Source organism: Mycteria americana, chromosome 7, assembly GCF_035582795.1.
Source record: "Mycteria americana isolate JAX WOST 10 ecotype Jacksonville Zoo and Gardens chromosome 7, USCA_MyAme_1.0, whole genome shotgun sequence".
NCBI lineage: Eukaryota > Metazoa > Chordata > Aves > Ciconiiformes > Ciconiidae > Mycteria > Mycteria americana.
Window position 1 is genome coordinate 10047150 of NC_134371.1, and position 24760 is coordinate 10071909.

Sequence of the window (24760 nt, forward strand, 5' to 3'; positions counted from 1 at the left end):
AGAGGCTGCAGTGGAGCTGCAGCCAGGAGGGGGCACAACGAGCGGCTGTTCCCCTTAACCCTTTGAAAAGTTGATGGCATAATCAGAGAAAATTTATGCGGGGTTTCATACAGCACCTTTTTATTGCACTTCTAACGTATGAGTGAAATAGTGGCAAGGAGAAAGAGCCACAGTGTTACATTAAAGAAGAAATACGTTTTAATTTTCTTTTCCCTCACATCTTTTTGCCTTTTATGCATCTTAAGTCTTCAGATGGGTACTTAAGACATAAAACGTCAGAATAGTTTTCCTCTGATTATAATAAAAATCAGTTTTCCTAGATTTGTATAAAAACTTGTTTCTTCAATACTGTGTATCTGGAATAATGTAAAAGTTAGGCTGTCATGAATATGGCATGTCATTCACGTGTGAGAGGTGTAATCGGATCTATAGGTCCTGATGAAATATAAGCTCAAAACGATTGTTAGATATGACATTTTTTACTTTGGGTAAGACTTTTAGCACATTGGGCAATTAAGTATTTGTGTGCACCAAGTATGCGCTCAACTGCTTGTATAATTTGCATGAATAGCTAGTTGCACACATAAGTACATAATTAATTAGCTGCCTGTGCTATTAACTGCTGTGGATATACAGCTATATCAGTTTGCTTTTTTTGGAGTGTTTGTGGGAAATTTTTAGTGCTGGTTGGATACACGAGTAGAGAAAGAATAAACAATAAATATGGCACTTTGTACGTATAAGTATGATCCATACGAAGTTATTGTCTTCATAAGCCAGCAGCTGCTATTTTAAAAATACTACTTAATTGCAAAATGTCTGAGAATCATTTTCAATCAACTTATCTTCATGCTGACTTGTAAATCCAGACAACGCGGTCATATGCAACTTTAGCTCAGGTGTTTAAACCTCAGTAACAGTTTTTATGTACAACTCTACATAATGAGTTCCAACTTGGTCACACAGTTCTTAGTTTTTAAATGTGAAACATTTGTGAAGGAGACCGGAGCCCAAGCTGAAGTCGATGCAAGTTCCTTCCTTGCCCTCACTGGGCTTTGGATCAAGCTCATCAAACCCAGCGAGGGGCAGGTCACTTGCACAACAGTTATAGAGGCCCTTCCCTATGAATGAATAAACCATTTATAATTGTATTTTGTAAAGTGCACAGTCGCCATAAATGGTATGAGATTTTTTTTTTCTCTGAATTGGGTTCTTTGTACTGAAATGTGTAGTTAGCACAAATATTCATCCTGCTCTGCTGTATAAGCTGAAAGAGCCCAGAGGAAGCTATGAATGTGCAAGTCACACTGACATTTTACTCCTCAGTCCTTTGCCCTGATATTGTAACTTCTCTATTTCTCGGCAAAGGCATAAGTGGGGAACATATCCAGCTAATACAAGAAAACTTTAACTCTTCATGAGGGATAAAATTCAGGGCTGAAAATGGTGATGTTATATTAATTGAATTCCCTGTTCTTTTTTTATATCTGTGAGGTTTAGGAGCAGGAACCTCACGCTGTTATGAAGCAAGGAAGATGTGTGTAGACTGCTTATTTGTTGAAAACCAACAGTGAGTGCTACAGTACTTAGAAGGGAACTATAATTGCTCTAAGCTTTTCCTCTTCTGGGCTGTATAGTACTCTGATCTTCATAATCCTGGGTATTGAGAAACTGAATAACAGTCGTCTTGTTTAAAGTAAAGTGAAAAACATCAATTGCATCTCTCCTCCCTGACTCTTACCCCGGCAGTATTGCCTTGAAAAGCAATTTTCCTCCAGAACCACTGACCTATTAGTTTCCTTAAAAATTAAGATATTGTTTCATTAGTCCTTCAGATTCTGAAAGCAAATCGCCATCAATACTCTTTATTTGAATATCTTATATGAACATAAAAAATAAAAGGATGCGCTAACACTGAGGTTTGTATATTTTAAATAAAAAGATGTACTTTTCATATGCCTCATTTGTGGTGGAATGCTTCTTTGATCAGAATTAAGCTTCAGAATTAAGGTAGCTGTAATAATCAACATCCCCATGAAAACGTACATACTCCTCATACGTAATACTTCTATTTTTCTAGCCAGGATCTCCCTACATATTTTATTGCAATGTCTTTCCATTGGTATTTTCCTTCAAAGTCACATTAGAAATAACTAACAGACAAAATACTTGTACACACGCTTTAGAGTAACAGAAACAAACAAACAAAGCCCCCCAAGTAATTGTCAGCCCATGTCAGCAATTCAGTTATTAGGATCACATAAACCCATGTCTTATATATTCCACCCAGAATTGTTTTAAGGTCCTTGTATGCATAGAATTTTGAAATATATTATTTGAATATAAAAGTAGATTATGTATTTCCCCTGTGGCTGGCCAAATGTCTTTCCAACAAAGGGTAAAATAAGAAGGCTATTTTTTTGTGTAAAAGAGTGATCTTTTTAGTCATGCTTGATTGCTTTTTCAGGACTGTCTCCATTTATAATGAGATATTCTTGGACTCATTTGAACCAGAAAGTTTAGTAAAATTGTTACATTTTTACATAAAATACCTTGAATTATTTAAACTGTCTCAAACTCTGTATTTTTTTAAATATATGTGATATATATTGGATTTTTTGCTTCACAGACTGAACATGGCATAAAATGGAAATATATTTAGCATATTTACAAGAAATATTTGTTTTAATCTTTCATACTTGTCAGCACTTCACACTAATTTAGCCTTATCTGCTGCTAAGGAGTTACACAGTAAGGGATGCACTTGTTATTCAAATCCCTATTAATGTTCCATATCATAGTTTGGCAAGAAAGCTGTTACTGTATTGGACTATGATACAGGAAAGTTTTAATTATCTGTACTTTTCAGAGAACTTGGCCTAGGACGTCTGTGCTAGTGTGCCGAGAACAATGATGTGAATTTACTTTTATCAGCAGTTTAAAATGGCATTATAAAATGTGTTCTGTGATACTGTTTTTAAAAGACCTGATGTGCAATGAAATGTGCAGAGCTCGAGGAAAAAATGGTTTTTTATTATAATCAGAGTGCCCAGATAAAATGGCAAGTATGGAATGCTTTAGAAATGTTTATTTGTAGTTACAGATATATTTCACATTACCTATGTTTGTGTTTTACAGTTGGAAAATACAGTCATACTTCCATGCTTAGCTTGAGTCTAGTTCTTGCATTACTCTATATTTAATGTTTTCAATGTATTTTGTAAAATATTTCATTGTAATGTTAATAGAGCTTACTTAAGCGTTTCTATACTTTACAGGCAAAAAAATCTCTATCAGTTGTAGATCAAGTAGCAAAACCCTACAGCAATTCTTTTTCAAAGGACCAAATTGTTTGATATTCAAAATTTTATTTTACAGTATTTTTCAGGCAGTATGAGAAGCAGCTCTTTTACTTCTGAACCCACAGCAAAAGCCTGTGTCTCATCTCTCCTGTAATTGTCCATTCTTTTTATAAGATTTATTTTTGCCTGTGGTGCTGAACTGAAAAAGTCACCCAGCTAAAATGTAGTTACTTCATTTCCAAGTAAAAACAATAGTGTTTTCATGTCCATACTTATTATTATTCTGAGAATGTACTAATTTGTTACATCCAAGATGACGGTTAGTTTGGTCCATGAAAGGGGCACTGTGCCAGCTACTGCAGTTAAGTAAAAGGACTTCTTTCATGGAAAGTAGTGGGACAGAAAGTAGCCTGCAGTGCATGTGGGTACGGGGAGGCAGATTGCCAACAGAGTCATCCTGGTATCAGGCTTTGCTGTGTTGGGTTCTGAATGAAGCTAAAACTATGATTTCACTAAATGTCGGCATGGGCAGCCAAATTTTCAAACCACTAGTGCTCTAAGGAGCAACTGATAAATGTTTTATCCCTGCGGGCTGTAGTTGATGTTGCACAAGGATTTTGCGTGTGCTCAATGCATTATCGTTCTTGGCATTAAGCTTAGATAATTGTCTACTTATATTGAGCCTGTAATAGCAAAATACAAGTGAAGAGGCATGTTTTACAAAGTAAAACTATGAAATAGGTTTAGCTATATTACTATGGATTTTTTTTTTTGTTCTATCCTACTAAATTTGAATGAGAATGAAGTATGATTCTATACCTTAATTCTGCTCAAACCAGGGTGGTCTCATAATTTTGTTTTACATGCATGACATTGCTTAAGGTCATTAGTTGTAAATCTTAGTATAAAAAGACTGAAAATATATTCAGTACTTTGTAGTTACCGAATACATATTTAAAAGCCTCTATGAAAAGTCGGGACCTACATGGCAGATTTTCAGTTACTGAATGGTCAATTTAATGATGTAGATTAGCTGTATCTAAACAGTAAATGGAGATAGGCTGTTGCAAGGCTTTGATGAATCTCTCTGATGCATATCCCAGTTGATCAATTTTCTAATTTCAGAGATTAGTATTCTTCTTTTCAATCCTAATATACTCTCTGGTTACATTCTATTTGAAATTTAACTTAGATCAAGTATAACTTTATTTACATCTTTTTGTTGTTTTGCTGTAGCTAGTCTAACAAACGCAAATCAAATTTGAATTTGGCCTTTCTCTTTTCAGTGACTAATGTAATGGTCTCATTTTTTGACTTATTTTTTCTTAGTGTTACCTGACTTCTAATTAATTATTTAAATCACTATTGTATATTAAAAAAGAGCCTTCCATATTGCTTTAAACATTTCAAAGAAAACTGGATTGCATTGACAGATTTTGTTCAGCGTAGTTAAATTCAACCATTAAGAGTTTAGCAGCTAAAACTTTAACAGAGAAAAATTACTTCTTTATGACACAGATAATTACTGCAATAGCTGTTTATATTACTGCAATAGCTGTGCATAATATGACCAACTTTATTATGCATATAAATTCTGTTTAGGCGGTACCTGTTGAGAATATGTAGGGAGCTTTGTGTGTAAATATTAAGAAATATTTAAATAATTTATTCAGGAAAAATACTATTTTGTTTTTATTTTTCGTGTTCCTGGAGCTGAAGTAGTTTCTGCAAATGGGTGAATTACATTTGGTTAGGGGTTGGGGGGTTTTTTTGGTTTTTTGGGGTTTTTTTTAACATTTTCAACATGAAGGCTACTAATGTCAATCCATTTGATAAAATACCCTCTCAGACACATGCAAATCCAAATAGGTTATCGAGTGTACTATTAATTTCGTCTTTACAAATGCAGGATCTTTAACATACAGAATAATTAAATATTTGTAATAAAGCAGTTAACTCAAGCAGTTTATTGCTGTGATTTGCAAAACTGCATTGAGCCGCTTTCTTTTCATTTCATTGATGGTGGAACAAACATTTCTTTAATAAGGATACAGCACATTCTAATTTTGTTGCAAAAGCTTAGATAAGGATCAGGCCCCCTCTGAATCACTGCTTTGACCTATGACATTGAAAGTGCTGAAGCGCTTTGGCAAAAGAAGAGTTAGTCATTCATTATTATGCACAGGACTTTCCAGTTCTAAAGGGGCTCTGTGCTTTCTCTCAGATAGACTTTGTTTGTTGGAAATGAGAACTGTATTTTGGCAGTAAAGGACAAGAACTGAAGCAACTCTGCAGGCAGACTCATTATGACATAATCCTTCATTAATCCTTATTCTCTATTAATAGATCATGACAGAAGTTTTGCTTTGGTTGACCATCTTCACTAGCAAGCTATGAGAAAACATTAATAGACAAAGGTCCAAACTCAGCTTTTAGGGCTATCATTTTATTTACATTTTTAAGAAAGTATGTATCATTACCTTGGAGAAGTTAGTATACTAAGTGATCTGTTTTCTTCAAGTGAAACCTAGCTACATATTTTAGAAATGTGATTTATCTATTGGAAAATGGATTATTTATATCACTCACCTGGCAGATAAATACACTGTAAAAATTAGGTGTTGCTTGCATACTTGCTGCAGGAAAAATATAGGGATGCAAGACTCCATCAGTAGTGGGGGTGGCACTGAAAAAGCAAACGGACTGAAGGAAGAGAGCATAAGTGGCATGTGAAATGAATGTGGCAAAATATGACCAAGAGAAGGAAAATCTGACAGCTTTTTGTTTCAGAGAAAAATCAGGAGAAAAACGTGGAACATAACTGTGGAGTGTTTTGGAATACATTTTTGTAACAGTTACAAAAAATATTGTTGTATTATTTATTATAAGAAAAACATTTATAAGTCAAGAATAATGAGGTTCATATTTGCCTGATCTAGCAGTGTATGGTCCTTGGCCATTCTCAAGCTATCATAGACAGGCGGTGGTGTGGAACAATAAGTGGTGAGGAAAAATAAGTAAATTAAATATTTTTGGTGTATTGTTGACCATTGACTAAGTTGTACCCGGTTCTTGTTAGACCTGGATTTACTTGCATTAGGTCTTGACTGTGCCATAGTGTATAGAACTTCAAGATCAGTTTTCTTATCTGCTGAGATATTCTTGTAAGGCTGCTGATGACAGAGTAGGCTAGTGGGTTTTGTTATACAAATTAGGCTTTGTAACATGTATTAATATTTTCAAATATAATTTGAATATAAGCCAAAACGTAATTTCTGAAACAACTGTCTGTATTCTACAAAAGCTGTACTGCAGCATTGCTTCATTTAAACTGCAGCCCATTTAAACCACAACAATCTGTGAGATTTTAGTCATTTAAGGGGGTAAACCAGACTACCTCCATTGCCTTCTGTGAAACTATGCCGATTTACATCCATTGTGAATCAGATCACTAATTTTATTACATCTTCTTATGCTTTTGTATCTCTCTGTTATGATATATTCTTTGTAATACCAGTTTGACTGGGGAAAAATGGTGTAGAAAATCACAGTGTTTTAGAAGCTGAGTGAAGAAGATTTGGGTTTTTTAACACAAAAAGTGTATTGGATCTTTGAGGCACTTCCAGGATCCAATGCCTAGAGAGACAGGTGAGAAAAACAAGTACATCTGAAACTATAATAATTATTAAGACAAAATTTTATTTGCTCTTAGCAGGACAATATTTTATGTCTGAAATTCTCCATATATTATTCTTTTGTGTAGTTTCTTAGCATCCTGGCCTTTCTATTCGTAAAGGTATGAAATATGAATAGATTGTTAAATTTTTCCATAGGGAAGCTTCACAATTCAAATAGAGGAGATAATTCGGTATATTTTACAATTTATAATTTTTATTGCCATTTAATGTAATACTTTACACAGACAAAAGCTCTACACTTGCTACGTGCTGTGAGAAACTGTTGTCAAGTTGGGTTTTTTTTTTCCCTCTGCAAGTAACATTTATTAATTCAACTTTTCGGCTTAGAATTAATTTTGAATCTGATTCAGACATAACATGACCTTTCCGATACAGGGGTAGAGAAGAAACGGGAAAACATAATTCAGAATTTCTAAACTATTTATGTTGTACTTTTGTTTTGCACTTCTTTGGGATAATGCACAATAAAACTGAATTCTGAGTGTAGTTTTACTCCTCTTGCTACTCTACACATATGCACATATAAAATCTTGATAGCTTTGACAGTAGCAGTGGTTACATGAAGGCCTTTGAGTGTTCAGGTCCTGACTAAAGGTCACTGCTTCAGCACATCTGGTTTTAATAGTTGCTTTCTGAAGAAGAGATTTCTGATAGTAGGCAGCCCTTTAATCTGGCAGACAAAAGACATAACAGGATCCAATGGATGGATGCTAACACTGGCCAAATTCAGTCTGGAAATGAGATACCAATTTTTAACATTGAGAGTAATTAGCCATCAGAGCAACTTGCCTAGCAACAGGCTGCAATGTCTATCACATTAAACTTTAAAATTGAAACATCATGTATTCAAACAGGTGCTATGCCTTGAATGCAAGTAACAGGTTGGAAGAAATATGAGGTGAACTTCCCCGCTAGTCTGTTATATGTAGCTTTAAAATCAATTATTGTATTTTCTGAAGTTCAGTCATCATTCATAATTTACTGTTATACTACTGTGTATGATTCAGATTAAATCATCTCTGATTACTGAAGGTTCTGTGATAAGCCAAAAGAAAAAGAATGACTCATCATGTTTTCAAGTATTCAAAACTGGTGGCACCATGCTGGCTTGTGGCACTAACATATCCTGCAAGAACCTGAATTGCTGCTAGCATCTATAAATAGTAACACTATATTCTTCTTTGCATTTTATGTCCTCCTTTTGGCACTGAAATCATGTCTTTGGGAAAAGCTATTCTCATTTGTCCCGGTCTCCTTAGATTTTAGATTACTAAAATCTTTAGATTACTAAATCCTTTAGATTACTAATCCTTTAGATTACTAAATCTCAGAAAATAAGTGGGGTTCAGCACACCTAATCAGCCATTTTCCTACTGTGTCACATCTTAGTATTCAGCTCTTCATTGGACACCATGGCAGGCTCTGGGATGTTAGATATGCATCTGTGTATCATGGATTTAAATATTTTTTTCTTAAGGTTAGAAGTTTTTCAGAAAATGAGGTGGTGAGTATGATGGATTGCAAACTGAATGATAACATGCTGTTGTGAGAAAAACAATATTCTGGATTATATTCAGCAAGTTGTGAAACAGTTGTTCTGTGCTGCTTGTCACTGACAAGACCAAGGATAAGAAATAATAGACTTAAATTACAGCAAGAAAGGTTCTTGATTAGAAAGAAAGAAGATCTTTCTAGCAGTTAGGATAGAAAGTCACTGAAATAGTTTACCTGGAGATTTATGAAGTCACCATCGTTACAAGTCTTTTAACAGGTTAGGGAAACATCTGTCAGGCATGGCATAATCATAGATGATCCTGCTTTTGTCAGGGGATTTGAGGTTGGACAACAGGAGGGTGAAGAAAACGTGAAGGCCAGACTAGTACTTAAGGTTTCTGCCAGCCATCCTCTCCCTAAATAAAACAATGGTTTCTTCAGGTAACCTGTAATATCCAGAGGATTCCATGATCTTCTGTGGACTGTGTCTCTGTATAAGAAGTCAAAGAAGCAGCATTAGCCAGAGAGGCTATCTATATATTAAACAAAATTCCCAAGAATCACCGACAACCATAATGAATTTTTCAAGTTATCTCAGAAAAGATAGCAGGTCTATAGCTGAAGACAAACCAGACTGAACCCACCCCACCTTTATGGATAAGGAGTAATTTTGATAGAAATACTAAAAAATAAAAACAAAAAATTGTTTGGGTCACATGACTATGGGACCTATCAAGTCTCTCTTTAGAAACCTTCTGGTCAACCGCAACCAGGTACGGCTATGAGTGAAGTTGTGGGTCATAAACAAGTTCTCAGGTTTTTATGCTATACTCATATCAACCCTCAGTTGCAAACCCCATTACTCCTTCACTCTTCACAGAGCCTTCTGGCATGGGTCTGTTATGGTAAGAAGTCCTCTCACTTCCTAGTATTGGAGTGAGAGGAGGTTTCTCATCTGAATCAGGAAGAGGGTCTTTTTCCAAATTCTGAAGAGAAAGGAGCATGGCAATGCAGCTTGGATGTAATGATATACAGTTCATTCATCCAAAAGCTGTTCAAGATGGCAATGCTGGTCACCAAAAACACCACCTGGTCTTCAAAATATCTTTTTCTGCCTCTTAGAAGAAGTACTTGATATTGTAGTAGATCAGAATTGCTACCAGTTCAAAGTCCTGTAGATATTCATAGCAGAACAGTATACTTTGGGAAAAACAGTGTATAAATACATCTATAAATGGAATACAGTAGTTGCTCTTTACGGGTGTCTGAAACGATTTGATGTCATCTCTGCTTAGTTTTGGACTTAATTTGAAAGTAAATATTTAGAAACTAAACGTGACAGCATCACCTAAGAGCCTTGAATTTTGCATTACTTTCCTCAGGACAAATTTAGGGCCTTGTCAGCCTGATTTTGCTATTGATAGCTAATTCAGCTGGGATGATGACGGCCCACAGCTCACATACTGTAGTGATCCAACATGAAGCTGTAATAGCATATTGCAACACTGGTCCATACAGTGCTGGTTAAGATTAATATGTACTCTTGAATGTGCTGGTCTTTATCCTGAGATGTCCCATGAGGCCTTCTGCTTTTCTTTCTCTACCTGTAACTATCGTGATGGGTGCCTCATTGCTGGACAGGCAAGTGAAAATAGATGACCTTGAGGCTCAATGCTTGTGCGTTCAGGAAAAGAAATGTAAATGCTTGATAATGCTTTGGACCCAAGGGTGATTTGCAAGGCCTGTAAATCCTTGGTGCAGCAAATCTTAGGAGAGCTGATACATAGCAACACTGGCCCTGCTGCAGCCATGTTTTTATCAGCAAACAAAGCAGTAGGAAGACTTCCCCCTTGAGCAGCAATGAACTCTGGAAACAGAATATTGGATACCAGTTTCCATTCTAGAGTACCTGTCCACTCGTCCTTCAGAACAGCTAGACAGAAAGATTTAGGGCCACTTACCTTATGTGAGTGTAAGTGGGAAACCATCACAGAACAGCGTTTCAGATTACAATGACCGCAAAACAGCGACTTCTGCAACTCAAACTTAAAATAAAATACGGAGAGGGGTTTTTTCTTTTCTTTTTTTTTTTTTTCCCTTAGTGTCAGTTAACAGCTGGACTGAAAATTCCTATTCAGCCACTTCCTGACCTGTCTGTACATTTTGATTTTTTTGAAAAACCAGATAATATTTGGCACATCTTATTCTGGATTCTTCATGCCCAAGGTAGTTTTGGTTCCCAGTGGTGCCGTGTGTTTCAGGCAGTCATTCTGAAATGCTGTGTTTTATTCTGAGGTATTAGACACTGTCTGTAAGCTCTGGTTTGAACATTATGTTCAATAAAAAAGTAATCAAGTGGATTAGTTATTGCTTTGGGATCCTTATAGGTAATATGTGCATTCAGTAAATCATTCAACTGTGAAAAAGCAGTTTATTATTCTGCAGTAGCTGGAATGTTTCAAGGTGCAGTGCACACAAAATTCCATAGTCTGCCCTCTCAGTTTTTGTTTTCTTTTGTTTTGGGGGTTGGGGGGTTTTTGTTTGGTTTGGGTTGTTTGTTTGTTTGTTTGGCACATCTGTAGCTTCATGACTGAAGGGACACTCAGGCATGACAGATGTATTCTGTCTTTTTTATGCTATTGTAGAAAGTACAAGTACTGACAGAGAGTGTTTGCTCTATTAATATTGCCAGGCACAGAGTACTCTGCTTGGAGCTCAAGAAACATGATAGGGTATGTATATGAACTACAAAGCGCAAACTAGTTACTGTAAATAGGTTCTCTAACTTCACAGGACACGGGATTTCTAAGCCCCTTCTGATTGTGTTTCTGTGCATTCCTCTTTTGTCAGCTGTAGATGGCAGATCCCTGTTGTATGTATCAAAACAGTTTTTTATACAATGTCAGTCAGGACCCTGCACCCTCTTGTACTACACTCCTTAAAAAATGCATCCGTAGATGTGACAGTCAGTGCTGTTAATTACCATAAAAAGCATCACTTTCCAAGTGTAACTCTTCTGTAATGTCTTTACACAGTTACTTTTTGGCTTGGCTCTTCTGCTTGTAGCAATATATGGAATTATAGGTGTATAAATACAGTAGAGAACCAAAGTATACGTATCATTTCTAAGCTAACCGCCTATATCTACGTGACTGGGCAGCTGATCAGTGAGCTAGTAGTTAATAGTCTGACAACAGAAAGTAGAGGGGTTTGTATGTGGGAAGGGATCTTTTTTTGGCACTAGAAGGAGTGATTCTGAATCATTTTAGGCTCTGGGGTTATGCGAGTGATCCAACGCATGGAATATGGTGAATCTAGGTATTCAAAGGAAAGTGAATGGAAATTGCCATTTTTCATGACAGGAGAATGGGTTTGTTACGGTGCCAAGTAAACAACAAATATGTGCAGATTTGTTCTAAAGATCTGCCAATAACACGGAAACTTCTGGTGTCCCTGGGATGAATTTCAGATTCTGAAAGGAAACAAACAGCCAGAAAAACAGAATAGAACAAAAGTAATTGAAAACATGTGATCCCAGGTCTTGTGCACAGATTTAATTAAGATCTCTACCTTCTAGTTCTTTTGCCAAGCAGTTTTTCTAAACCTTAGGCAAAATACGTTGGCTAGTCCACATTTGGAGGCACAGGCATTAATTTTCATGGTACAGAGGGAATCCCTTTGTTCAGAACTATGTTACTTCAAATGGGTATTTCATTAGGGTGAATATTTATGTAAATTTTGGATATGCTCTGTGTACTGGAAAAACTCTTCCCGAAAATATGCAGCGCATCAGTAATGAGTTGTTGTTTTTTTTCCCACTGCCTTGTACCGTTCTTAGAGATGTAAAGCAACACATCTTACGTTTCCTCCCCTTTTTGCACACAGAATAGAAATTACAGCTACAGCTTAGCTTGTTTTGCCTGTGGATCAATGCCAGAAAGCAGTTTTGAAGGTGTTTTAAAATGAAGACATCTGGCAGCTGGCGTACTTACAATTCATTTGCCAAAGACAAGTTGCATGCTGTTGGAATTTTCAATTGAAGGTCACGCACCAGGTAAAAATCAGTCAGGTGGAGCTCGTGTGTGGTGAACCCACACACTTGAAGAATTGTTGGCTCAGAGATGTGTGGGTGGGCTAAACTGTGAAGTATGTTTGTCTAATTTTTCCTCTTTAAAATGTGAAACTCAAAGCTAAAAAGAGGTCAGTAAAGCTGACAAGAAATCACAAGGCTATGATATTTCAGTGGAACCACCATCCATTAGTTTGAGCAGAGTGCCAAAAAAAAGGAAAGATGAATAACGGAATCTGACATAATGTTGGACAAACACTCTGCTGTCAACTGAGTGGTCACACAGTTTTTACTCTCATTTTTTCAGTAAGAAATAGCCTAGAGGATTATTTGTACACAGCTTTCTACTGACAGTGAATTAGTAACAGTGTGTCATTGTGCATTCAGTTATTCAGTGACAGCTCCGAGACTAAGCTGTTTACATTAATTGATGTTTAATGGTATTAATGAAGTATGTTTTACCATCATAAACTTTCTCTCCATCAGTATGGTTACTTACTAAGATACTAATATTTCTAAATCAAGGGACCTGCACCCAGAATGGCTTTACATATGTTTACACGGAAAATGCATGTCCTCTCTGTGTGACATGGGGAAATGTTGTTCAGTGTTACTGCTGTGAAAATAAAAGCACGAGGCCTGAATTCTTCTCTTGCTTAAGCATGTTTTACATAAAAGAAGCTCCTTTTGCTTTAATAGATATACTTACGACTTGAATTCATGTAAGAAAGAGAAAAATCAGGCCTAGGATACATGTAGGCCGCAACTTTTAAAAGTATAAATGTAGTAGATTTTTCTGTGTTTTGCTAGATGAAAGTTTTAATGTGGCATTTTAGAATGTTTTGCATTCAGAACTTTGTTAGATATACATAAGCCTATAAATGAGCTAATTCCTTGTGAAAACAGTTTGGACAGTATCGGGTTTGCTGAAGTGTGAGAATAAGAAAAACTATCTTCCCTACTGTTTCTGAGAAGGGAAGTTCAGAAATTAATTAAGCAACATTATTCACTTGGTAAGGTCAATACTACTCCTCATCAAACAGTGGAGAGTATCGGTGGTTTCTTCTACTTTGTAAGTACATAAAAATTACTTTTGTCATATTTTACCCAAACTCTTTGGCAGAGGGACCAGAGATCCCAACTATTCTCTATAAGTCTTTCTTATGAAGCCTCACCCCTAAACTCTTAGGCTGACTGAAAAGATAACTTTATTGTTCAGCTTATGACCTTTCTGCACATCTCGGACAAGGAGTGGGAGAAATAAGGGTTGCCTGATAATGGTATGCAGTGCAGGAACATGGACTTTTCTACTTTTAAGGGAGTTATTTGCAACTGTTTGATGGCACTGCGGTATGGATTCATGGCTAAAACACTGAAGGATTCAATGGAGCTAGAAGCCCCCAAATACCACTAGTATGTTATTTATGGCAACAAAAAATTTAGAGGTAAACTTATCTCTCTAAGCAATTTGTTGTCAATGGAGAGTAAAATTATGTGGGAAAAAACCCAATAAACATTTATTTAAAGCCCCTTAAATCTGGTTTCTTACTAGGTAAAACTCAAGCTGTACACCTTCTCTTTCTTCCATTAAATTGTAAGCTGCCCTTCTGGTGTTCAGCTTTTGGACAGCTGGACTGTATAACAGTCACTACGAGTTCTCCTGTTATGCCCTTGTGCAGCTTGCAGATCAACAGTACCATAATGTGGCTGAAGCCTTGAGTGTTACTGTAAAAGAAATCACTGATAATTGCTAATAGGAATTACTTTGAACCAAAGACTTTGACTGGTGTCAGAATTAAGTGTACAAAAAAAGGTGAAACTGTTTCACTTCTTGAGAGGTGCTACATAAATTGTGTAAATGTAACATAGTGTAAAATACTGGATAATTTTTTTGCTTCATGTAAGAGGGAATGCAGAGTCTAAAGATGAAATATGAAACTGCTTTGAGACGAGGATCTAGAGAAAATGCTGATGATTTGTCACAACTGTTCATCATTGTGCTAAACCTGTTTTGTTTTCCCGCTCAAATTCCTGACAGATAATGGCAATCTGACATTCTTACTGTTTTCATTTTACTGCAAAAAAGATCTACAGATAAGGGGCTGAAACCAAGTAGTGCTATTACATTGCAAGGTTCTTAGTGTCTTAAGATTGATTTCTTTAGTAACATAAGCTGATTCTACTGCAGACATGTGAATATTTTGAAGTTACTCTTGCTTAATGTGAAATTCCATTACTGGTTGAAAGGAGCCCATGGTTACCCTGCATAACTATCTCCAGGCACAAGAGATAGTGCACTTTGCCTCTATAGGCGAGCCAGGGAGTACTAGAAATGTGTGGGACATCTTCAAAGTAATGCACCTAAGGAAGTGTTCTGATTTCATTCTAAATAAAAGATTTTGTTAGTTCACTTTAGACTGTCAGGTGGCTGTGGGAAAGAAAAGTGTCTTTTTCTTAATTTTTATGTATGGTATGATGCTTGCCAGACTTGTGCTTGAGTGTGGCAAGACATGCATGCCTTTTTGACTCAGATTCACTACTACAGTGCTTTGTATTTTATATTGGAACCCTGAGCCTGTTGCAATAGGATGCAATTGAGGTCTCAGAGAATTCTACGAATTTTACAACAGTGCTCTAAAGGGCTTCAGCTATAATAGCTGCTTGAGCCTAGCATTTGCTTTTGTTTAACAACAGAGTTGGTGCTATGTGATCATGTCCCAGGTCTGTTATAGTAGTGTCTTTTCTCATTGTTTCTCATGGGAGCTGAGGTTCCCTAAGCCACTCTGCTACTAGATCTTGGGTTTGCTGACAAATTATCAGCATGAAAACTCTTGATTCTGAGGATTACTTCACCTTGGGTGCCAGTAGATCCAAAGTTAAACCTCCCAGAGTATCTTTAAAAGCTCTGTGTAGTGGAGATTCTAGTTTAAGTGGTGTATCCATAAGGAGTGTTTTCATTAATGATTTCTGAAGCTCTAGGGATGAGGATACTGCCCTCATGTCTGTGTGCTGATTATGCTGAAAGGTTAGCTGTAAATTCAGTGTTTTTATTGAAGCCTTTCCTTGGCATAATGATGTATTTGGCTTAGTTATTGTTTCTGTTAATTCTAATGCCCCCTGCTGCTGAGGAAATGGCATGTGCTTTATAAATGGAATTATAAATATGTTAAAGGATACAAATTCTAGTCTTTTAAAAATACAAGTGGGTATTTAGGAAGTAAGAAGTAATGCTATGTTAGAATGCAATAACATCTCTGGACGAAATAAATCCAAACACATACTGAAAACATAGTAAGAAATAACTACAACCACACAACTACTGTGGGAATGTATATAAACATATGCATATGTGTTTATATATATGAGCTGCTTTTTACACATCTCTGGTGATATAGAACAGAATAGAAGGATTGGTATAAATAGATTTTAGAAAAAGATAAAGGACCATCACTGGAAAAGAGACTAAGGCTACAGGTGAAAACTGCAGAACCTTCAGAGACTTTTCCTATTTTTCTTTTTTAATTTATTTGCTTTGTCTAAATGCCTTTTTTTCTGTTTTTTTGCTTCTTCGAGACAAAATCCATTCAGCTTTGGTAAAAGTATGCTACTTTAATGGGAACAAAAAGTTGGAGTTACAGAATTGATGGGTGACACAAGACTTTATGCAGTGAACTTTTAGTCACAGAATTTACTCTTCTGAGTTTAATAATCTGGACGATTTCATACGGATTGAAAATTGCTTGACAAACAGAAAGATTACTAGTAGGCATTATCCTATGGAAACAGGGAGTTAGAGACTAAAGACTAGTTTAGTTAGAGACTAAAGACTGTTTGAACAAGACTGAATTTGTTTAAAGACGCTGAAGAAGTACTTCAGTGTTATTTGAGATGAGGTAAAATTCAACAGCATTGTGAAAGAAAATTAAGACTGTAGGTAGAATAAACCAGTAAGAATGCAGTATGTAGATATGCTGTAGATCTAAATAAAACTCAAGAAGAATGAAATTTTGCTGAAAAAATGATAATTTAAATATAGTGAGAAAGATGATTCATTAATGAATATTCATGGAGAAAGAGAACCTTGGAAATGAAACCAGAGAAAATTATGCATGGATAGCAAAGAAACATAATGGTCAGCAATAATTATTAGATAGTGTAGTGCAGTAGTCATATACAGTGGTCATCAGAAGAAAGCCCCTTGACATAGTGCAGGTAAGGCTGTACCATAGAAAACTCTCAAAAATATAAACAAAGAAGTAACCCATCTATTTCTTTTAAATATTTTTAACCCATCTATATTTTTAATCTATTTTAACATAAAATCCTTTATTCTTGTATCGTATTTGTATTTGTCTATGAACTGCATTACTTGAAGCGAGCTTGTCTTATTCTAGACTTCCTCATAGATATCCGATTGCATTAGCTTCTGTTCTTCTCATGAGGTGTAGAGAGAGGAACCCCTCTACCCATTGATTAATCCAGTACTGACATAAGGGCTCTAGTAGGGACAGCCCTATTTCCATCGTTCTTATGTGTATAAAAAATGCTACCTTTGTAATTCTTTGTCATTTAGTGTATGAATTTCAAAAAAATCAATTTCTTCCTGTTTAAATTCCTCATACTTAGAGTCTTTCTCACAGTCCTATTCAAAAAGAAACTAACGTGTATTATATGCGCAATGAATGGCTTAAAATAGAATTCATGTTCACTGACAGTAGGGATCAAGTAAAAGGTATTTATTTTTTTAATTATAAATTATTTTACATTGGCAACATGCTAATTGCAAGCTAGGTAGTGAAATAGGTGGGAGTAAAGTCTGGACTTGGGCGAAGGGAATTAAACTATAATGACATTTAATAGTTCACATGATTTGCTATTAACACATCTTTTCTTTTTGGCAATAACATGTGACCAGGAGAAAGAACATCTCCTCTCTGATACAACTGTTCTCTTTCAAAGAGGTAAGGGGAGTGTTCTTTCCCACATCCAAATGGCCACTACATGGCATGGAGTAAATGACAGCCATAAGATATGGGCTGCCTACTTGCCTGAAAACAGGTACAGACTTACAACCTACATCAGATACAGAGAACTGTAGAGGAATTTAGACCTTCAGCTGTGGAAATGCCCAATTAAGAGCTAAGAAACCTCTGAAAACCAAAGTTACCTAGTTTATGGAACTTAGTTATATGTTTCTTTTCTTTTTTGGAAAATGTACAATACATATTTCCTAAATTATATAAATTCATGAATAAGGAGAATTTTCCTTAATCTCCTCTAATCTCTTACAGTCCTATGAAATATCAGTTCAATTCCTTCAGTTACCAATCTGTTTGTAAAGAGACTTCACTGAGCCTGATAATGTCGGAGTATTTATATTTTAACGTGTCTGGAAATGACAATTTGTTTTCTTATGAGTTGCTCCAATGGGTCACTTAGCACATCTCCAGGGAATAAGCATTTTCAGCTGCCAGTGAGGTCAGCATAAGCTGAGGCAGTCCAGCGTTATTAGTCATGCCCTCCTGGACCAAGCCTGTTGGCACCTTCAGCTTAATAGTGATTCTGAGTGCCTTGGCAATTTGGAACCAAATTCCACTTTCACATTCAACACCTTAATCATATATAAAAGAGCTTCAAGTACATACCTGAGGGCATAAGCTGGCTCTGTGTGATTAACGCACATAGCTTATTCACAGAACCTATTTGAAAATTTTCATAACCAGTATCAGAAAGTTTGGATAAGTGTATACTCTGCAGTATCTTTACCGCAGAAATTTTCTGTTCCAAGCTGCCGTGCTCAAGTATGCATTTCTTTTATGAATGAAGGTCTTTTGTGCGTCAAGATTAAAATCCTCTGCCTCTCTGCTATGAAGGGAAAAAAAAATCTCTTTGAGTGTGCAGTTCATGTAAACCATTTCTTTAAAAACAGAGCCCTTAAATAGCTCCAAGTACATTTCTGTGTATGACACATAAATGTCCACTAATTGCATGAAGGGAGAACTGAGATTCCAATAGCAAATTCTGTAAAAAGTAGATATACAAAGAAAAGTGGAAGCATCTGTTTAATATATACGACATTAGAATTTAATTTTACCTCTGTGATGCTTTTGTGTAGCTGCAGTGTTACAGAGGAGCACATAAGCATAGTAGTGCAGTGTCAGCAGGTGCATGCCACCAAATTACTGCTTTTAATTTGCATATTCATCTGCTAAGAAGCATGTCATTATCATATCAAAGGGATACTAAGCAACATCTAGCTTCAAGAGATGTGGCATAGTTTCAATACGAGCAATTAATGCAAGATGAGGACTCTCTTTTTGTCATGTCTCCTAGGGCTAGCTGTAATCGGGCTTATTATTGGATACCAATAAGACTGAGGTACCAGTTGGCAGAGAATGAGAGAAGTACAGAAAAACAGAGCTGTATGAGGCGTCTTAACTATACACTTGATAGCAAACCAATTCTCTGGTCACTTTTTAAAAACAAAAGCTGCTACTATCTGCTGAATAAGTGTGATCAAAGATAAACGTTATATGTAGCATGTCTTTAAAGTGAGACTAAAGAGAAAAAGTTAACCCAAAATAGGCTATATTTTCCATGAAATGAATAAGTAAAGCTGAGTAATGAAATGTAGAATCAGGGCTCTTAGAATTCTACACTCTTAGAGAAACGGATTTATAAGTAAGCTTTTATTTCAAAGATCTTTGTTGCAATAGGTCACTACTCCATGAGACAAAGGAGGTAGATGCCGATCATACGTTCAAGAAGGATGGCAGGTCTCATGTCACTGTTTTGTGCGAGGCATTGTGCTTTGTCAGCTCTCACAAATAATAGCAGGAAAGTAGATGGAGTCTTGGGTGTTGAACAAATTAGTATTCAAAAATAGTTTCCTGTGGGTAAAGATCACTTTCTCTGGTGGACTGTTTTGAGAAAATATGCCAGGAAAAAAAATAGATTACTCTTAAGGGAATGAAGAGATGTACCTTAAGGGTATCTTGGGTCAGCGGAGGGCCTGCTGTGTTCAGCATGCTGTGTCCCATATGTAGGGAGAAATAGAGGAGCAAGGCAAGCCTACAAGGATATTTCTGTCAGCGTATCCTCTGAGCTTCCACCGTTTTGCAGGGTCCTCCTAAGGCTGAGTTGACATCTGTGTTCAGCAGCTGTGGGTAAACTTTGGGGAACAGTTTATACTCTGGCAAAGACAAATGGGTCCTAAAAGGTGATTGATGGAAGATTCCTCAGAGTGGAAGAGTTCTCAGGCTGGTATTTCAGAGGGGCAACTTTAGCCATGAACTGGGTAATAACATTTCTGATTTTGTTCAAGAACATTTCTGCCATCATTTATCTCTTGTAGTTTAGCTCTTCTAAGGAACCCAAGCTCCACAGCTGTCAAAATGCAGTCAGTTTTCATCTCCACCATCTGAGAATCTAATCCATAAATGCAGAGAGTTTGAGTTTTAGTTTCATCTGTGTACAAAGAAACCTGAACTACACTGACCAACTTCACTTTTTCAAGGAGAGGGAAACTTTTCCCCTTTCTGTCACTGGGCTATCATCTTCTGATACATACTAGTCGTGTAGGAATTCCTCCTTTGCATCTTTTAGTACTTTTAACTCCATGTTTGCCACTGCGATAAATTAATTTGCATGGATTATTTCCAATAATTTCAATAAAACTGGCATTTTGCCCTCTTTAGGCACTATTGAATTGGATTCATGGCGGTTGCTGCCCCAGTCTCATGATAATAATCAGTTGTTAGTGGCAGTTAGTCATTATATTGTGGGAATGAGAAAGCAGCTGTAATGTTTAAATATCATGATTATAAGGTTAGTAGTAGTCTTTCATGATTTATGCAATTATGTATAGGTACAATGACATGTGCTTCATGTCAGCAATGTGAATACAGATAAACAAAAAGGTGTGCCACATACAGGATATAGTGGCTTTTGTTAGCTTTTCTAAACAACTTTCATTGTATTTCACAGCAGGTGTTAATAGTCAGCATTTTACAGAATATCTTGGTACACGTAGCAGAAGATAATTTCATAGTCTTTACTGTCTCACTGGATTAACTGGATAATCTTAACATTGGTGCTTCCCTCCATTTTGAACACTTGGGAACTGGCTGTTAAAAAAGTTTTCTGTCTGTCTTATCTATAGTAGTGATTGCCGCATTATGAGTCACGTAATGGTTGACAGTAGGAAATTAAAGGAACTTGAAATTTGTACGAATAACTTCTGTTAGATTTTGCATACTGTTTCAGTGTCTTTCAATAGTTTCAAAATCTCATAGGCAAAGCTGGAACAAAAGTTTCTAAAATACTTCCAGTGTTGTTGGGTTTTTATCATTATATCTTTTACTGTTATGGTGGGGAAAAATTGAAACTAAAGATTTTGGTATTTTGAAATAATCATAATAATTCAACCTGAAATGACAAAAGGAAAAAGAAAATCCAGAGGCAGTTTAGTGGTCTCTACTTCACTAGAGTTCACCAAGAACAACATCTCTCACTTTCTTTTTACAAGAGAATCTCTGGGGGATCTCTGGGGAAAAAAACCAAACCAAATAAAACCTCAATTTTTTCCCAACTATTTTAGCCAACACCAGTTGTGGTATAAGGCTAAGCTAAAGGAAAATTTGAGGGATATGTTCATCTTCTCAGAGATGGGTAGCTTCCAACAGAGAAACTTTGCAAAAATTTTTAAAGAACTAGAAGTTGCCACCAATCGTGACTTTGAAATAAATATTGATGCTGCATAGTGGGGAGTGGAAGAGGTATTTGAAGTGATTTCAGTATGTATTTTTTCCAAAGCAAGGTTGTGTTTTATTATAAATCTGATTGTCTAATTTTTTCAGCAAACGATGAAAAAGCTTTTTAAAATGAAAAATTAATGTTGTCTTCATGAAAATATATGGGCTTCCCACCAAGCGCTAAACTTTTATCAAGCTTTTAGAGATATGAATCATATACTATAGTCTTAATCTAGCTGTTTTCATTCCAGCAAAATTTTTAATAGAAGCAAATTGTATTGATGGAAAACCCACATAATTTGGTTTCTTTGTTAAAATTTGCAGCCACAATTGTAATTTTGGAGAAGGGTAGCTTAATAATATACTGGATTGTTACTCTTCAGGCTTTACAGTTAAGTGATGTTTTATGATTTATAAAGTGATGTTGAGTACTTCATTTTCCTTGCAGCCTCAGTTTCCTCATCTGTAAAATTAAGTGATTATATTCTCCACTTCTGTGAAGTATTATGAGCTGATACTATTTAGTATAATAATTAATCACATACACTTTTATTGATATAACCTATACGGAAATTAGGCAGCTGGAACTGATATTCTGTCTTCAAGAGTTGACTCAAGAATGGACTCTACATTTTGTGAAATTATTCTTTTTGGTAGCACTAAAAGAAGGATATTGAAGTAGTTAGGAAAAAATACTTTTTTGAGAGATTATTGCTTATTTACTTTCTTGGGGTTTAACACAGTAGAAACCAGTATGTAGTAAATTTTTACAAGGTAAAATGGAGATAGTGAAGAAGCATGAAAATATTGGGGGTTTTCCTTGATATATTACAGTATATAATTTTTAAATCTGCTTATAATTTGGCATACTCTTGTCTATGATGCTAAACCTCACTTTATAGCACAGATAAATAATAACTGTATACTCAAAAATTCTCAAAGTATTTCATAAAATGGATCTAAAACATTAACTTAGAAGATATTCACTATGTAAAGGTAAAAAATATTCAACATATTACAGAGCAAAACTAGACAACCTCTTTCAGTCTCCTACACTGAGCTATGTTTGCGTACATACTTTCAGTCTCGCCTCTCAGGTCACTCTTACTGGATCTAAAGAAACTGGTTTAGTTTACTTTAGATAAACATTATTAATTAGGCAATACATTAGTAACATTGTCAAGTTTATCAGTTGGATGTTTATCTTGTTATTTCTAATGTCACTGTTGTAAACAATATTACACATGATTTTCATTCCTGAAATTAAATGGAGCATTGATATGGGTCATACCTTTAGCAGGATTCCTCTCCAGGACTGAAAGTGTGGTGCAAAATATATGTTTAATTTTAGTATAGTGTGTTTTTACTGAAACGTAAGTATAATATCAAAATACAGTTAAAGGCAGTCAGCCGTAGTGCAGGCTGTGTCATGGTGTTACCCATCCTGTTTGCTGAGGAAGAGTAACAGATTATGAAATGCATCTATGAACTGTAATAGATTATTTGTGCACTTTTTGCTGATGCATGCTCTGATAGAAGGACTAAATAGAAGTAGCTAAACTCAATTTTCCAATGGCATTTTAGACTTGGGTGTTGAAAGAGGAGAGCCCTGACTTAAAAGGCCAGAGCCCTATCTGCTGCAATAACCCCTGAGAATATACAGTAAAATTTAAGCTAGCTCTGTTACTGCAGCAAATGTTCACTGGTTGTGGAGCACTTTCCTTACAGTCCCAGATCAATGTATATCTCTGGTGTCAGTAATAGGGTCTTATTGTTTAGACTGATGGTTGGCTAAAGCCAGCTCATGCTTACATGCGGCTTTCTGCTCTCTTAGGGTCCAGTCCTGCCTGGCAGTGAGTACCCTCAACTCCCTTTGATGATTTCAGTGGGAGCTGGAGGACCTCACAGGAGGGTGCTTGATGCCTTGCAAGATCAGACACTGGTAATTGAATCAGGCAAGACAGTGGTACAAGAAAATTGTTTTCTTTCCAATTTTACTCTGCTGAAGTCAGAGAGACTTTCCACAGCATGTTCGTAAGTGCCCAGGGCCAGATCCTACAAGATGATGCTGAATATTTGCAGTTCCCATTTGCTTCATTAGGAACTGAGGGCCCTCAGCCTGTCACTGGATTGGACCTTTTTTATTGTACTTCATTATTTCTTACCATGAGCAAAACTGATGTTTCTCTCCAAATCCATTGAAGCAAGTATTGTTTCTTGCAGAGATCACAGATCATCTTCAGATGATCAGAACTGAACAGAAATGACACTACAGACTACGTAGCATTAGGTATTATTATTCATAAATAAAGTTTAACATGCATTTAAAAAGAAGCAGAATTTAAGCAAATTATAGCCCCAAATTTTTTGCAGATTTATTTAAAATAGATGGATGGTAAATGCTTTGAAATAATAATTTGCTAGTTAAAATTAAAAGGTTGATGTAAGAGTGAATTAAACCACATAATTTTAAACATGATCTTTCTAATACAAATAGAATTACTATAAATAGACTGTGGTTATATTGTTGAGTAATGCGTTCAGTTATGCTAGACTAATACCTCCTCAGCTATGTATTAATCTACATTGTTTTAATGTCAGTAAATGTTCTAATCGGCTCAGCTGTAGCTTGTGGACATAACACAATGGCTGGCTGTGAAAAGTACATTTTAACTTACCAGTTTTCATTTAATGTTTGCATTTCTACCCTCTATATAAGACATATCAGTGCTTCTAATAACTTTCTTTCCTGTAACATATTATCTTTGCTAATTCTGCATGGTAGAAGCATCTGATTTTTCAGTGTCAAATGTTTTTGCATAGTCTTTCATGTATGAACTTGTCAGTTAACAACTGAGAACTTGGTGATGATGAATAAGGTTTCATATTTTCAGTCTTCTCCCTTGTTGTCTTTTCTTTCTAACCAAGACTCAGCAGGTGAGACTGCATATTTTACTTCACTCCACCAATACAGGGCTCTTTTTCCCCAAGAATTAACATCTTCCCGCTAGCTGTGTCCTGCTTTCAAAAGAGATGTAAAGCTATTCTGGAACTTGAGACATGAGTGATTCCAAGGAGAAGAAGAAACCAGAAACTGCCTCTGCTGTGATCATTACAAATCACTCATGAATGAATACTCAAAGATACTTAACCCCTATATGACTTCATCAGTTGTTCAAGCATTAATTCTACTAGTGCACTGATGACTTTATTCACAGTTTGTGGAGAGCATATTGAAGCCCTTAGTTGAAGTGATTTAGTCAAGGCTGTATATTAGACCACGCCAGAGCTAGCGTTAGATCCCAGGAGTTCGTCATTCTTACACTTAGACCTTTACAGTACTAGAAAAAAAGACTACTGACTCAACAGGCATGTGGTGGAAGACTTGCACCTCTCTAGGAGAGTTAGCTGAATATAATGTAATACTGACCATTTTGAGTCAAC